The sequence below is a fragment of the Schistocerca nitens genome, chromosome 6, assembly GCF_023898315.1.
Source record: "Schistocerca nitens isolate TAMUIC-IGC-003100 chromosome 6, iqSchNite1.1, whole genome shotgun sequence".
Classification (NCBI taxonomy): Eukaryota; Metazoa; Arthropoda; class Insecta; order Orthoptera; family Acrididae; genus Schistocerca; species Schistocerca nitens.
The window spans coordinates 115,592,008-115,605,443 of NC_064619.1; the positions used below are offsets into that span (position 1 = coordinate 115,592,008).

The 13,436-nt window shown below is 49.9% G+C and overlaps 23 non-coding genes across 23 annotated transcripts; all 23 read right to left on the reverse strand.

Annotated features, from left to right (window-relative positions):
• Nucleotides 1-160: 160 nt before the first annotated feature.
• Nucleotides 161-234, reverse strand: Trnan-guu (transfer RNA asparagine (anticodon GUU)). Its single transcript has one exon. It is a non-coding gene; the product is annotated as a tRNA-Asn (tRNA).
• A 333-nt stretch (nt 235-567) lies between these two features.
• Trnat-cgu (transfer RNA threonine (anticodon CGU)) lies at nt 568-639 on the reverse strand. Its single transcript has one exon. It is a non-coding gene; the product is annotated as a tRNA-Thr (tRNA).
• Nucleotides 640-1,327: 688 nt separating this feature from the next.
• Nucleotides 1,328-1,401, reverse strand: Trnan-guu (transfer RNA asparagine (anticodon GUU)). Its single transcript has one exon. It is a non-coding gene; the product is annotated as a tRNA-Asn (tRNA).
• A 497-nt stretch (nt 1,402-1,898) lies between these two features.
• Trnan-guu (transfer RNA asparagine (anticodon GUU)) lies at nt 1,899-1,972 on the reverse strand. Its single transcript has one exon. It is a non-coding gene; the product is annotated as a tRNA-Asn (tRNA).
• Nucleotides 1,973-2,469: 497 nt separating this feature from the next.
• Trnan-guu (transfer RNA asparagine (anticodon GUU)) lies at nt 2,470-2,543 on the reverse strand. The gene has a single exon. It is a non-coding gene; the product is annotated as a tRNA-Asn (tRNA).
• Nucleotides 2,544-3,040: 497 nt separating this feature from the next.
• On the reverse strand, nt 3,041-3,114 carry Trnan-guu (transfer RNA asparagine (anticodon GUU)). The gene has a single exon. It is a non-coding gene; the product is annotated as a tRNA-Asn (tRNA).
• A 497-nt stretch (nt 3,115-3,611) lies between these two features.
• Nucleotides 3,612-3,685, reverse strand: Trnan-guu (transfer RNA asparagine (anticodon GUU)). The gene has a single exon. It is a non-coding gene; the product is annotated as a tRNA-Asn (tRNA).
• A 333-nt stretch (nt 3,686-4,018) lies between these two features.
• Trnat-cgu (transfer RNA threonine (anticodon CGU)) lies at nt 4,019-4,090 on the reverse strand. The gene has a single exon. It is a non-coding gene; the product is annotated as a tRNA-Thr (tRNA).
• Nucleotides 4,091-4,778: 688 nt separating this feature from the next.
• Nucleotides 4,779-4,852, reverse strand: Trnan-guu (transfer RNA asparagine (anticodon GUU)). Its single transcript has one exon. It is a non-coding gene; the product is annotated as a tRNA-Asn (tRNA).
• Nucleotides 4,853-5,185: 333 nt separating this feature from the next.
• Trnat-cgu (transfer RNA threonine (anticodon CGU)) lies at nt 5,186-5,257 on the reverse strand. The gene has a single exon. It is a non-coding gene; the product is annotated as a tRNA-Thr (tRNA).
• A 688-nt stretch (nt 5,258-5,945) lies between these two features.
• Trnan-guu (transfer RNA asparagine (anticodon GUU)) lies at nt 5,946-6,019 on the reverse strand. The gene has a single exon. It is a non-coding gene; the product is annotated as a tRNA-Asn (tRNA).
• A 497-nt stretch (nt 6,020-6,516) lies between these two features.
• On the reverse strand, nt 6,517-6,590 carry Trnan-guu (transfer RNA asparagine (anticodon GUU)). Its single transcript has one exon. It is a non-coding gene; the product is annotated as a tRNA-Asn (tRNA).
• Nucleotides 6,591-7,087: 497 nt separating this feature from the next.
• On the reverse strand, nt 7,088-7,161 carry Trnan-guu (transfer RNA asparagine (anticodon GUU)). The gene has a single exon. It is a non-coding gene; the product is annotated as a tRNA-Asn (tRNA).
• Nucleotides 7,162-7,658: 497 nt separating this feature from the next.
• Trnan-guu (transfer RNA asparagine (anticodon GUU)) lies at nt 7,659-7,732 on the reverse strand. The gene has a single exon. It is a non-coding gene; the product is annotated as a tRNA-Asn (tRNA).
• A 497-nt stretch (nt 7,733-8,229) lies between these two features.
• On the reverse strand, nt 8,230-8,303 carry Trnan-guu (transfer RNA asparagine (anticodon GUU)). The gene has a single exon. It is a non-coding gene; the product is annotated as a tRNA-Asn (tRNA).
• Nucleotides 8,304-8,636: 333 nt separating this feature from the next.
• Trnat-cgu (transfer RNA threonine (anticodon CGU)) lies at nt 8,637-8,708 on the reverse strand. The gene has a single exon. It is a non-coding gene; the product is annotated as a tRNA-Thr (tRNA).
• A 688-nt stretch (nt 8,709-9,396) lies between these two features.
• Nucleotides 9,397-9,470, reverse strand: Trnan-guu (transfer RNA asparagine (anticodon GUU)). The gene has a single exon. It is a non-coding gene; the product is annotated as a tRNA-Asn (tRNA).
• Nucleotides 9,471-9,967: 497 nt separating this feature from the next.
• Trnan-guu (transfer RNA asparagine (anticodon GUU)) lies at nt 9,968-10,041 on the reverse strand. Its single transcript has one exon. It is a non-coding gene; the product is annotated as a tRNA-Asn (tRNA).
• Nucleotides 10,042-10,374: 333 nt separating this feature from the next.
• Nucleotides 10,375-10,446, reverse strand: Trnat-cgu (transfer RNA threonine (anticodon CGU)). The gene has a single exon. It is a non-coding gene; the product is annotated as a tRNA-Thr (tRNA).
• Nucleotides 10,447-11,134: 688 nt separating this feature from the next.
• Trnan-guu (transfer RNA asparagine (anticodon GUU)) lies at nt 11,135-11,208 on the reverse strand. Its single transcript has one exon. It is a non-coding gene; the product is annotated as a tRNA-Asn (tRNA).
• Nucleotides 11,209-11,705: 497 nt separating this feature from the next.
• Trnan-guu (transfer RNA asparagine (anticodon GUU)) lies at nt 11,706-11,779 on the reverse strand. Its single transcript has one exon. It is a non-coding gene; the product is annotated as a tRNA-Asn (tRNA).
• A 497-nt stretch (nt 11,780-12,276) lies between these two features.
• Trnan-guu (transfer RNA asparagine (anticodon GUU)) lies at nt 12,277-12,350 on the reverse strand. The gene has a single exon. It is a non-coding gene; the product is annotated as a tRNA-Asn (tRNA).
• A 333-nt stretch (nt 12,351-12,683) lies between these two features.
• Trnat-cgu (transfer RNA threonine (anticodon CGU)) lies at nt 12,684-12,755 on the reverse strand. Its single transcript has one exon. It is a non-coding gene; the product is annotated as a tRNA-Thr (tRNA).
• Between the last annotated feature and the right edge of the window lie 681 nt (nt 12,756-13,436).

Here is a 13,436-nt window from a genome sequence, read left to right on the forward strand (position 1 = left end):
GAACGTCTGTGTAGGGCCATGTTTTTACCTACAGTGTCACTTGGCTGAATGTGTATAAGGCTCTGTGGCATCACTCAAACACAGCCAAATTGTCACGCTAGCTGTGTATCTCTAACAAAGTTGACGTATGTCCTCACCTCGGTGCCGGTTAAAACGATTTCGCCCCCGGGTGGGCTCGAACCACCAACCTTTCGGTTAACAGCCGAACGCGCTAGCCGATTGCGCCACGGAGGCCTTGAATTTGGCTCACTTGTGCTCTGTATATCAACGCAATTCGTATACCTTCTGCAGGAATCTCGCAGAATGGTAGCATCTGCTTGCGCCTCTTCACATGGATAACGTGCATGCACACTGTAGCGAGGCTCGTACACGAATGACATCGCCAAGCATGACATTATACTACAAAATGCATACAAACCACTGTTGTGCCTATGCATTCAGAAAACCTCTGAGGCCAGTAGAATACTTTTCATAGGCTGTAGAACATCCCTTTCATTCAGTGTACTGCCATGTGTTAGATGCTGCTCGAGATAGCTCCGCTCCTTGCAGGAAGGTTAAAAAAATGAATGCCTTCTGTGAGGTTCGAACTCACGACCCCTGGTTTACGAGACCAGTGCTCTACCACTGAGCTAAGAAGGCGGCAGCTTAGCGTTTGTGAGCTTTCCCCGAATTGTCACTTCATCATACTGAATCTTGCAGCCCTCGACCAGATATCGGATTTGGCACACAGCTGCTGCAGGGGGTGTCCACATTGCCGTTTTCCAAATCTCTTGACTGTTTCGCCCTTACGATCGACGACGAGCGTCGGGCCACCAGAAGTTTGCGGTCTGCACAATCCTGTCCTAGTGCACAGCTTGTGGGATAGCGTGGCTCGACTGCGAAATGCGCCTTTCGGCTCCTCTCTCTGGCTACAGTATGCTGTTGTCCACAGTGGCACTGGCGTTGCCCATGGGGCTTCATGTAAGGCGACTGCACGTCTCTCGGCCAACAGCGGCCCACTGCAGATCGACACTTAAGAGACACCAAATACAAATCGACATCGAGAGACAGGCCCTGTCATATGGCAGTCGCGACGTATACGCTGAAATTGAATGTAAAGAATACGTCTTTTGTAGTGGGCGTCGCTCTACTGCAGTGCACACATGACGAATAAATAGGAAAAGAGTAGAACGTCTGTGTAGGGCCATGTTTTTACCTACAGTGTCACTTGGCTGAATGTGTATAAGGCTCTGTGGCATCACTCAAACACAGCCAAATTGTCACGCTAGCTGTGTATCTCTAACAAAGTTGACGTATGTCCTCACCTCGGTGCCGGTTAAAACGAGTTCGCCCCCGGGTGGGCTCGAACCACCAACCTTTCGGTTAACAGCCGAACGCGCTAGCCGATTGCGCCACGGAGGCCTTGAATTTGGCTCACTTGTGCTCTGTATATCAACGCAATTCGTATACCTTCTGCAGGAATCTCGCAGAATGGTAGCATCTGCTTGCGCCTCTTCACATGGATAACGTGCATGCACACTGTAGCGAGGCTCGTACACGAATACGTGTCTCTCGGCCAACAGCGGCCCACTGCAGATCGACACTTAAGAGACACCAAATACAAATCGACATCGAGAGACAGGCCCTGTCATATGGCAGTCGCGACGTATACGCTGAAATTGAATGTAAAGAATACGTCTTATGTAGTGGGCGTCGCTCTACTGCAGTGCACACATGACGAATAAATAGGAAAAGAGTAGAACGTCTGTGTAGGGCCATGTTTTTACCTACAGTGTCACTTGGCTGAATGTGTATAAGGCTCTGTGGCATCACTCAAACACAGCCAAATTGTCACGCTAGCTGTGTATCTCTAACAAAGTTGACGTATGTCCTCACCTCGGTGCCGGTTAAAACGATTTCGCCCCCGGGTGGGCTCGAACCACCAACCTTTCGGTTAACAGCCGAACGCGCTAGCCGATTGCGCCACGGAGGCCTTGAATTTGGCTCACTTGTGCTCTGTATATCAACGCAATTCGTATACCTTCTGCAGGAATCTCGCAGAATGGTAGCATCTGCTTGCGCCTCTTCACATGGATAACGTGCATGCACACTGTAGCGAGGCTCGTACACGAATACGTGTCTCTCGGCCAACAGCGGCCCACTGCAGATCGACACTTAAGAGACACCAAATACAAATCGACATCGAGAGACAGGCCCTGTCATATGGCAGTCGCGACGTATACGCTGAAATTGAATGTAAAGAATACGTCTTTTGTAGTGGGCGTCGCTCTACTGCAGTGCACACATGACGAATAAATAGGAAAAGAGTAGAACGTCTGTGTAGGGCCATGTTTTTACCTACAGTGTCACTTGGCTGAATGTGTATAAGGCTCTGTGGCATCACTCAAACACAGCCAAATTGTCACGCTAGCTGTGTATCTCTAACAAAGTTGACGTATGTCCTCACCTCGGTGCCGGTTAAAACGATTTCGCCCCCGGGTGGGCTCGAACCACCAACCTTTCGGTTAACAGCCGAACGCGCTAGCCGATTGCGCCACGGAGGCCTTGAATTTGGCTCACTTGTGCTCTGTATATCAACGCAATTCGTATACCTTCTGCAGGAATCTCGCAGAATGGTAGCATCTGCTTGCGCCTCTTCACATGGATAACGTGCATGCACACTGTAGCGAGGCTCGTACACGAATACGTGTCTCTCGGCCAACAGCGGCCCACTGCAGATCGACACTTAAGAGACACCAAATACAAATCGACATCGAGAGACAGGCCCTGTCATATGGCAGTCGCGACGTATACGCTGAAATTGAATGTAAAGAATACGTCTTTTGTAGTGGGCGTCGCTCTACTGCAGTGCACACATGACGAATAAATAGGAAAAGAGTAGAACGTCTGTGTAGGGCCATGTTTTTACCTACAGTGTCACTTGGCTGAATGTGTATAAGGCTCTGTGGCATCACTCAAACACAGCCAAATTGTCACGCTAGCTGTGTATCTCTAACAAAGTTGACGTATGTCCTCACCTCGGTGCCGGTTAAAACGATTTCGCCCCCGGGTGGGCTCGAACCACCAACCTTTCGGTTAACAGCCGAACGCGCTAGCCGATTGCGCCACGGAGGCCTTGAATTTGGCTCACTTGTGCTCTGTATATCAACGCAATTCGTATACCTTCTGCAGGAATCTCGCAGAATGGTAGCATCTGCTTGCGCCTCTTCACATGGATAACGTGCATGCACACTGTAGCGAGGCTCGTACACGAATACGTGTCTCTCGGCCAACAGCGGCCCACTGCAGATCGACACTTAAGAGACACCAAATACAAATCGACATCGAGAGACAGGCCCTGTCATATGGCAGTCGCGACGTATACGCTGAAATTGAATGTAAAGAATACGTCTTTTGTAGTGGGCGTCGCTCTACTGCAGTGCACACATGACGAATAAATAGGAAAAGAGTAGAACGTCTGTGTAGGGCCATGTTTTTACCTACAGTGTCACTTGGCTGAATGTGTATAAGGCTCTGTGGCATCACTCAAACACAGCCAAATTGTCACGCTAGCTGTGTATCTCTAACAAAGTTGACGTATGTCCTCACCTCGGTGCCGGTTAAAACGATTTCGCCCCCGGGTGGGCTCGAACCACCAACCTTTCGGTTAACAGCCGAACGCGCTAGCCGATTGCGCCACGGAGGCCTTGAATTTGGCTCACTTGTGCTCTGTATATCAACGCAATTCGTATACCTTCTGCAGGAATCTCGCAGAATGGTAGCATCTGCTTGCGCCTCTTCACATGGATAACGTGCATGCACACTGTAGCGAGGCTCGTACACGAATGACATCGCCAAGCATGACATTATACTACAAAATGCATACAAACCACTGTTGTGCCTATGCATTCAGAAAACCTCTGAGGCCAGTAGAATACTTTTCATAGGCTGTAGAACATCCCTTTCATTCAGTGTACTGCCATGTGTTAGATGCTGCTCGAGATAGCTCCGCTCCTTGCAGGAAGGTTAAAAAAATGAATGCCTTCTGTGAGGTTCGAACTCACGACCCCTGGTTTACGAGACCAGTGCTCTACCACTGAGCTAAGAAGGCGGCAGCTTAGCGTTTGTGAGCTATCCCCGAATTGTCACTTCATCATACTGAATCTTGCAGCCCTCGACCAGATATCGGATTTGGCACACAGCTGCTGCAGGGGGTGTCCACATTGCCGTTTTCCAAATCTCTTGACTGTTTCGCCCTTACGATCGACGACGAGCGTCGGGCCACCAGAAGTTTGCGGTCTGCACAATCCTGTCCTAGTGCACAGCTTGTGGGATAGCGTGGCTCGACTGCGAAATGCGCCTTTCGGCTCCTCTCTCTGGCTACAGTATGCTGTTGTCCACAGTGGCACTGGCGTTGCCCATGGGGCTTCATGTAAGGCGACTGCACGTCTCTCGGCCAACAGCGGCCCACTGCAGATCGACACTTAAGAGACACCAAATACAAATCGACATCGAGAGACAGGCCCTGTCATATGGCAGTCGCGACGTATACGCTGAAATTGAATGTAAAGAATACGTCTTTTGTAGTGGGCGTCGCTCTACTGCAGTGCACACATGACGAATAAATAGGAAAAGAGTAGAACGTCTGTGTAGGGCCATGTTTTTACCTACAGTGTCACTTGGCTGAATGTGTATAAGGCTCTGTGGCATCACTCAAACACAGCCAAATTGTCACGCTAGCTGTGTATCTCTAACAAAGTTGACGTATGTCCTCACCTCGGTGCCGGTTAAAACGATTTCGCCCCCGGGTGGGCTCGAACCACCAACCTTTCGGTTAACAGCCGAACGCGCTAGCCGATTGCGCCACGGAGGCCTTGAATTTGGCTCACTTGTGCTCTGTATATCAACGCAATTCGTATACCTTCTGCAGGAATCTCGCAGAATGGTAGCATCTGCTTGCGCCTCTTCACATGGATAACGTGCATGCACACTGTAGCGAGGCTCGTACACGAATGACATCGCCAAGCATGACATTATACTACAAAATGCATACAAACCACTGTTGTGCCTATGCATTCAGAAAACCTCTGAGGCCAGTAGAATACTTTTCATAGGCTGTAGAACATCCCTTTCATTCAGTGTACTGCCATGTGTTAGATGCTGCTCGAGATAGCTCCGCTCCTTGCAGGAAGGTTAAAAAAATGAATGCCTTCTGTGAGGTTCGAACTCACGACCCCTGGTTTACGAGACCAGTGCTCTACCACTGAGCTAAGAAGGCGGCAGCTTAGCGTTTGTGAGCTTTCCCCGAATTGTCACTTCATCATACTGAATCTTGCAGCCCTCGACCAGATATCGGATTTGGCACACAGCTGCTGCAGGGGGTGTCCACATTGCCGTTTTCCAAATCTCTTGACTGTTTCGCCCTTACGATCGACGACGAGCGTCGGGCCACCAGAAGTTTGCGGTCTGCACAATCCTGTCCTAGTGCACAGCTTGTGGGATAGCGTGGCTCGACTGCGAAATGCGCCTTTCGGCTCCTCTCTCTGGCTACAGTATGCTGTTGTCCACAGTGGCACTGGCGTTGCCCATGGGGCTTCATGTAAGGCGACTGCACGTCTCTCGGCCAACAGCGGCCCACTGCAGATCGACACTTAAGAGACACCAAATACAAATCGACATCGAGAGACAGGCCCTGTCATATGGCAGTCGCGACGTATACGCTGAAATTGAATGTAAAGAATACGTCTTTTGTAGTGGGCGTCGCTCTACTGCAGTGCACACATGACGAATAAATAGGAAAAGAGTAGAACGTCTGTGTAGGGCCATGTTTTTACCTACAGTGTCACTTGGCTGAATGTGTATAAGGCTCTGTGGCATCACTCAAACACAGCCAAATTGTCACGCTAGCTGTGTATCTCTAACAAAGTTGACGTATGTCCTCACCTCGGTGCCGGTTAAAACGAGTTCGCCCCCGGGTGGGCTCGAACCACCAACCTTTCGGTTAACAGCCGAACGCGCTAGCCGATTGCGCCACGGAGGCCTTGAATTTGGCTCACTTGTGCTCTGTATATCAACGCAATTCGTATACCTTCTGCAGGAATCTCGCAGAATGGTAGCATCTGCTTGCGCCTCTTCACATGGATAACGTGCATGCACACTGTAGCGAGGCTCGTACACGAATACGTGTCTCTCGGCCAACAGCGGCCCACTGCAGATCGACACTTAAGAGACACCAAATACAAATCGACATCGAGAGACAGGCCCTGTCATATGGCAGTCGCGACGTATACGCTGAAATTGAATGTAAAGAATACGTCTTATGTAGTGGGCGTCGCTCTACTGCAGTGCACACATGACGAATAAATAGGAAAAGAGTAGAACGTCTGTGTAGGGCCATGTTTTTACCTACAGTGTCACTTGGCTGAATGTGTATAAGGCTCTGTGGCATCACTCAAACACAGCCAAATTGTCACGCTAGCTGTGTATCTCTAACAAAGTTGACGTATGTCCTCACCTCGGTGCCGGTTAAAACGATTTCGCCCCCGGGTGGGCTCGAACCACCAACCTTTCGGTTAACAGCCGAACGCGCTAGCCGATTGCGCCACGGAGGCCTTGAATTTGGCTCACTTGTGCTCTGTATATCAACGCAATTCGTATACCTTCTGCAGGAATCTCGCAGAATGGTAGCATCTGCTTGCGCCTCTTCACATGGATAACGTGCATGCACACTGTAGCGAGGCTCGTACACGAATACGTGTCTCTCGGCCAACAGCGGCCCACTGCAGATCGACACTTAAGAGACACCAAATACAAATCGACATCGAGAGACAGGCCCTGTCATATGGCAGTCGCGACGTATACGCTGAAATTGAATGTAAAGAATACGTCTTTTGTAGTGGGCGTCGCTCTACTGCAGTGCACACATGACGAATAAATAGGAAAAGAGTAGAACGTCTGTGTAGGGCCATGTTTTTACCTACAGTGTCACTTGGCTGAATGTGTATAAGGCTCTGTGGCATCACTCAAACACAGCCAAATTGTCACGCTAGCTGTGTATCTCTAACAAAGTTGACGTATGTCCTCACCTCGGTGCCGGTTAAAACGATTTCGCCCCCGGGTGGGCTCGAACCACCAACCTTTCGGTTAACAGCCGAACGCGCTAGCCGATTGCGCCACGGAGGCCTTGAATTTGGCTCACTTGTGCTCTGTATATCAACGCAATTCGTATACCTTCTGCAGGAATCTCGCAGAATGGTAGCATCTGCTTGCGCCTCTTCACATGGATAACGTGCATGCACACTGTAGCGAGGCTCGTACACGAATACGTGTCTCTCGGCCAACAGCGGCCCACTGCAGATCGACACTTAAGAGACACCAAATACAAATCGACATCGAGAGACAGGCCCTGTCATATGGCAGTCGCGACGTATACGCTGAAATTGAATGTAAAGAATACGTCTTTTGTAGTGGGCGTCGCTCTACTGCAGTGCACACATGACGAATAAATAGGAAAAGAGTAGAACGTCTGTGTAGGGCCATGTTTTTACCTACAGTGTCACTTGGCTGAATGTGTATAAGGCTCTGTGGCATCACTCAAACACAGCCAAATTGTCACGCTAGCTGTGTATCTCTAACAAAGTTGACGTATGTCCTCACCTCGGTGCCGGTTAAAACGATTTCGCCCCCGGGTGGGCTCGAACCACCAACCTTTCGGTTAACAGCCGAACGCGCTAGCCGATTGCGCCACGGAGGCCTTGAATTTGGCTCACTTGTGCTCTGTATATCAACGCAATTCGTATACCTTCTGCAGGAATCTCGCAGAATGGTAGCATCTGCTTGCGCCTCTTCACATGGATAACGTGCATGCACACTGTAGCGAGGCTCGTACACGAATACGTGTCTCTCGGCCAACAGCGGCCCACTGCAGATCGACACTTAAGAGACACCAAATACAAATCGACATCGAGAGACAGGCCCTGTCATATGGCAGTCGCGACGTATACGCTGAAATTGAATGTAAAGAATACGTCTTTTGTAGTGGGCGTCGCTCTACTGCAGTGCACACATGACGAATAAATAGGAAAAGAGTAGAACGTCTGTGTAGGGCCATGTTTTTACCTACAGTGTCACTTGGCTGAATGTGTATAAGGCTCTGTGGCATCACTCAAACACAGCCAAATTGTCACGCTAGCTGTGTATCTCTAACAAAGTTGACGTATGTCCTCACCTCGGTGCCGGTTAAAACGATTTCGCCCCCGGGTGGGCTCGAACCACCAACCTTTCGGTTAACAGCCGAACGCGCTAGCCGATTGCGCCACGGAGGCCTTGAATTTGGCTCACTTGTGCTCTGTATATCAACGCAATTCGTATACCTTCTGCAGGAATCTCGCAGAATGGTAGCATCTGCTTGCGCCTCTTCACATGGATAACGTGCATGCACACTGTAGCGAGGCTCGTACACGAATGACATCGCCAAGCATGACATTATACTACAAAATGCATACAAACCACTGTTGTGCCTATGCATTCAGAAAACCTCTGAGGCCAGTAGAATACTTTTCATAGGCTGTAGAACATCCCTTTCATTCAGTGTACTGCCATGTGTTAGATGCTGCTCGAGATAGCTCCGCTCCTTGCAGGAAGGTTAAAAAAATGAATGCCTTCTGTGAGGTTCGAACTCACGACTCCTGGTTTACGAGACCAGTGCTCTACCACTGAGCTAAGAAGGCGGCAGCTTAGCGTTTGTGAGCTATCCCCGAATTGTCACTTCATCATACTGAATCTTGCAGCCCTCGACCAGATATCGGATTTGGCACACAGCTGCTGCAGGGGCTGTCCACATTGCCGTTTTCCAAATCTCTTGACTGTTTCGCCCTTACGATCGACGACGAGCGTCGGGCCACCAGAAGTTTGCGGTCTGCACAATCCTGTCCTAGTGCACAGCTTGTGGGATAGCGTGGCTCGACTGCGAAATGCGCCTTTCGGCTCCTCTCTCTGGCTACAGTATGCTGTTGTCCACAGTGGCACTGGCGTTGCCCATGGGGCTTCATGTAAGGCGACTGCACGTCTCTCGGCCAACAGCGGCCCACTGCAGATCGACACTTAAGAGACACCAAATACAAATCGACATCGAGAGACAGGCCCTGTCATATGGCAGTCGCGACGTATACGCTGAAATTGAATGTAAAGAATACGTCTTTTGTAGTGGGCGTCGCTCTACTGCAGTGCACACATGACGAATAAATAGGAAAAGAGTAGAACGTCTGTGTAGGGCCATGTTTTTACCTACAGTGTCACTTGGCTGAATGTGTATAAGGCTCTGTGGCATCACTCAAACACAGCCAAATTGTCACGCTAGCTGTGTATCTCTAACAAAGTTGACGTATGTCCTCACCTCGGTGCCGGTTAAAACGATTTCGCCCCCGGGTGGGCTCGAACCACCAACCTTTCGGTTAACAGCCGAACGCGCTAGCCGATTGCGCCACGGAGGCCTTGAATTTGGCTCACTTGTGCTCTGTATATCAACGCAATTCGTATACCTTCTGCAGGAATCTCGCAGAATGGTAGCATCTGCTTGCGCCTCTTCACATGGATAACGTGCATGCACACTGTAGCGAGGCTCGTACACGAATACGTGTCTCTCGGCCAACAGCGGCCCACTGCAGATCGACACTTAAGAGACACCAAATACAAATCGACATCGAGAGACAGGCCCTGTCATATGGCAGTCGCGACGTATACGCTGAAATTGAATGTAAAGAATACGTCTTTTGTAGTGGGCGTCGCTCTACTGCAGTGCACACATGACGAATAAATAGGAAAAGAGTAGAACGTCTGTGTAGGGCCATGTTTTTACCTACAGTGTCACTTGGCTGAATGTGTATAAGGCTCTGTGGCATCACTCAAACACAGCCAAATTGTCACGCTAGCTGTGTATCTCTAACAAAGTTGACGTATGTCCTCACCTCGGTGCCGGTTAAAACGATTTCGCCCCCGGGTGGGCTCGAACCACCAACCTTTCGGTTAACAGCCGAACGCGCTAGCCGATTGCGCCACGGAGGCCTTGAATTTGGCTCACTTGTGCTCTGTATATCAACGCAATTCGTATACCTTCTGCAGGAATCTCGCAGAATGGTAGCATCTGCTTGCGCCTCTTCACATGGATAACGTGCATGCACACTGTAGCGAGGCTCGTACACGAATGACATCGCCAAGCATGACATTATACTACAAAATGCATACAAACCACTGTTGTGCCTATGCATTCAGAAAACCTCTGAGGCCAGTAGAATACTTTTCATAGGCTGTAGAACATCCCTTTCATTCAGTGTACTGCCATGTGTTAGATGCTGCTCGAGATAGCTCCGCTCCTTGCAGGAAGGTTAAAAAAATGAATGCCTTCTGTGAGGTTCGAACTCACGACCCCTGGTTTACGAGACCAGTGCTCTACCACTGAGCTAAGAAGGCGGCAGCTTAGCGTTTGTGAGCTATCCCCGAATTGTCACTTCATCATACTGAATCTTGCAGCCCTCGACCAGATATCGGATTTGGCACACAGCTGCTGCAGGGGGTGTCCACATTGCCGTTTTCCAAATCTCTTGACTGTTTCGCCCTTACGATCGACGACGAGCGTCGGGCCACCAGAAGTTTGCGGTCTGCACAATCCTGTCCTAGTGCACAGCTTGTGGGATAGCGTGGCTCGACTGCGAAATGCGCCTTTCGGCTCCTCTCTCTGGCTACAGTATGCTGTTGTCCACAGTGGCACTGGCGTTGCCCATGGGGCTTCATGTAAGGCGACTGCACGTCTCTCGGCCAACAGCGGCCCACTGCAGATCGACACTTAAGAGACACCAAATACAAATCGACATCGAGAGACAGGCCCTGTCATATGGCAGTCGCGACGTATACGCTGAAATTGAATGTAAAGAATACGTCTTTTGTAGTGGGCGTCGCTCTACTGCAGTGCACACATGACGAATAAATAGGAAAAGAGTAGAACGTCTGTGTAGGGCCATGTTTTTACCTACAGTGTCACTTGGCTGAATGTGTATAAGGCTCTGTGGCATCACTCAAACACAGCCAAATTGTCACGCTAGCTGTGTATCTCTAACAAAGTTGACGTATGTCCTCACCTCGGTGCCGGTTAAAACGATTTCGCCCCCGGGTGGGCTCGAACCACCAACCTTTCGGTTAACAGCCGAACGCGCTAGCCGATGGCGCCACGGAGGCCTTGAATTTGGCTCACTTGTGCTCTGTATATCAACGCAATTCGTATACCTTCTGCAGGAATCTCGCAGAATGGTAGCATCTGCTTGCGCCTCTTCACATGGATAACGTGCATGCACACTGTAGCGAGGCTCGTACACGAATACGTGTCTCTCGGCCAACAGCGGCCCACTGCAGATCGACACTTAAGAGACACCAAATACAAATCGACATCGAGAGACAGGCCCTGTCATATGGCAGTCGCGACGTATACGCTGAAATTGAATGTAAAGAATACGTCTTTTGTAGTGGGCGTCGCTCTACTGCAGTGCACACATGACGAATAAATAGGAAAAGAGTAGAACGTCTGTGTAGGGCCATGTTTTTACCTACAGTGTCACTTGGCTGAATGTGTATAAGGCTCTGTGGCATCACTCAAACACAGCCAAATTGTCACGCTAGCTGTGTATCTCTAACAAAGTTGACGTATGTCCTCACCTCGGTGCCGGTTAAAACGATTTCGCCCCCGGGTGGGCTCGAACCACCAACCTTTCGGTTAACAGCCGAACGCGCTAGCCGATTGCGCCACGGAGGCCTTGAATTTGGCTCACTTGTGCTCTGTATATCAACGCAATTCGTATACCTTCTGCAGGAATCTCGCAGAATGGTAGCATCTGCTTGCGCCTCTTCACATGGATAACGTGCATGCACACTGTAGCGAGGCTCGTACACGAATACGTGTCTCTCGGCCAACAGCGGCCCACTGCAGATCGACACTTAAGAGACACCAAATACAAATCGACATCGAGAGACAGGCCCTGTCATATGGCAGTCGCGACGTATACGCTGAAATTGAATGTAAAGAATACGTCTTTTGTAGTGGGCGTCGCTCTACTGCAGTGCACACATGACGAATAAATAGGAAAAGAGTAGAACGTCTGTGTAGGGCCATGTTTTTACCTACAGTGTCACTTGGCTGAATGTGTATAAGGCTCTGTGGCATCACTCAAACACAGCCAAATTGTCACGCTAGCTGTGTATCTCTAACAAAGTTGACGTATGTCCTCACCTCGGTGCCGGTTAAAACGATTTCGCCCCCGGGTGGGCTCGAACCACCAACCTTTCGGTTAACAGCCGAACGCGCTAGCCGATTGCGCCACGGAGGCCTTGAATTTGGCTCACTTGTGCTCTGTATATCAACGCAATTCGTATACCTTCTGCAGGAATCTCGCAGAATGGTAGCATCTGCTTGCGCCTCTTCACATGGATAACGTGCATGCACACTGTAGCGAGGCTCGTACACGAATGACATCGCCAAGCATGACATTATACTACAAAATGCATACAAACCACTGTTGTGCCTATGCATTCAGAAAACCTCTGAGGCCAGTAGAATACTTTTCATAGGCTGTAGAACATCCCTTTCATTCAGTGTACTGCCATGTGTTAGATGCTGCTCGAGATAGCTCCGCTCCTTGCAGGAAGGTTAAAAAAATGAATGCCTTCTGTGAGGTTCGAACTCACGACCCCTGGTTTACGAGACCAGTGCTCTACCACTGAGCTAAGAAGGCGGCAGCTTAGCGTTTGTGAGCTATCCCCGAATTGTCACTTCATCATACTGAATCTTGCAGCCCTCGACCAGATATCGGATTTGGCACACAGCTGCTGCAGGGGGTGTCCACATTGCCGTTTTCCAAATCTCTTGACTGTTTCGCCCTTACGATCGACGACGAGCGTCGGGCCACCAGAAGTTTGCGGTCTGCACAATCCTGTCCTAGTGCACAGCTTGTGGGATAGCGTGGCTCGACTGCGAAATGCGCCTTTCGGCTCCTCTCTCTGGCTACAGTATGCTGTTGTCCACAGTGGCACTGGCGTTGCCCATGGGGCTTCATGTAAGGCGACTGCACGTCTCTCGGCCAACAGCGGCCCACTGCAGATCGACACTTAAGAGACACCAAATACAAATCGACATCGAGAGACAGGCCCTGTCATATGGCAGTCGCGACGTATACGCTGAAATTGAATGTAAAGAATACGTCTTTTGTAGTGGGCGTCGCTCTACTGCAGTGCACACATGACGAATAAATAGGAAAAGAGTAGAACGTCTGTGTAGGGCCATGTTTTTACCTACAGTGTCACTTGGCTGAATGTGTATAAGGCTCTGTGGCATCACTCAAACACAGCCAAATTGTCACGCTAGCTGTGTATCTCTAACAAAGTTGACGTATGTCCTCACCTCGGTGCCGGTTAAA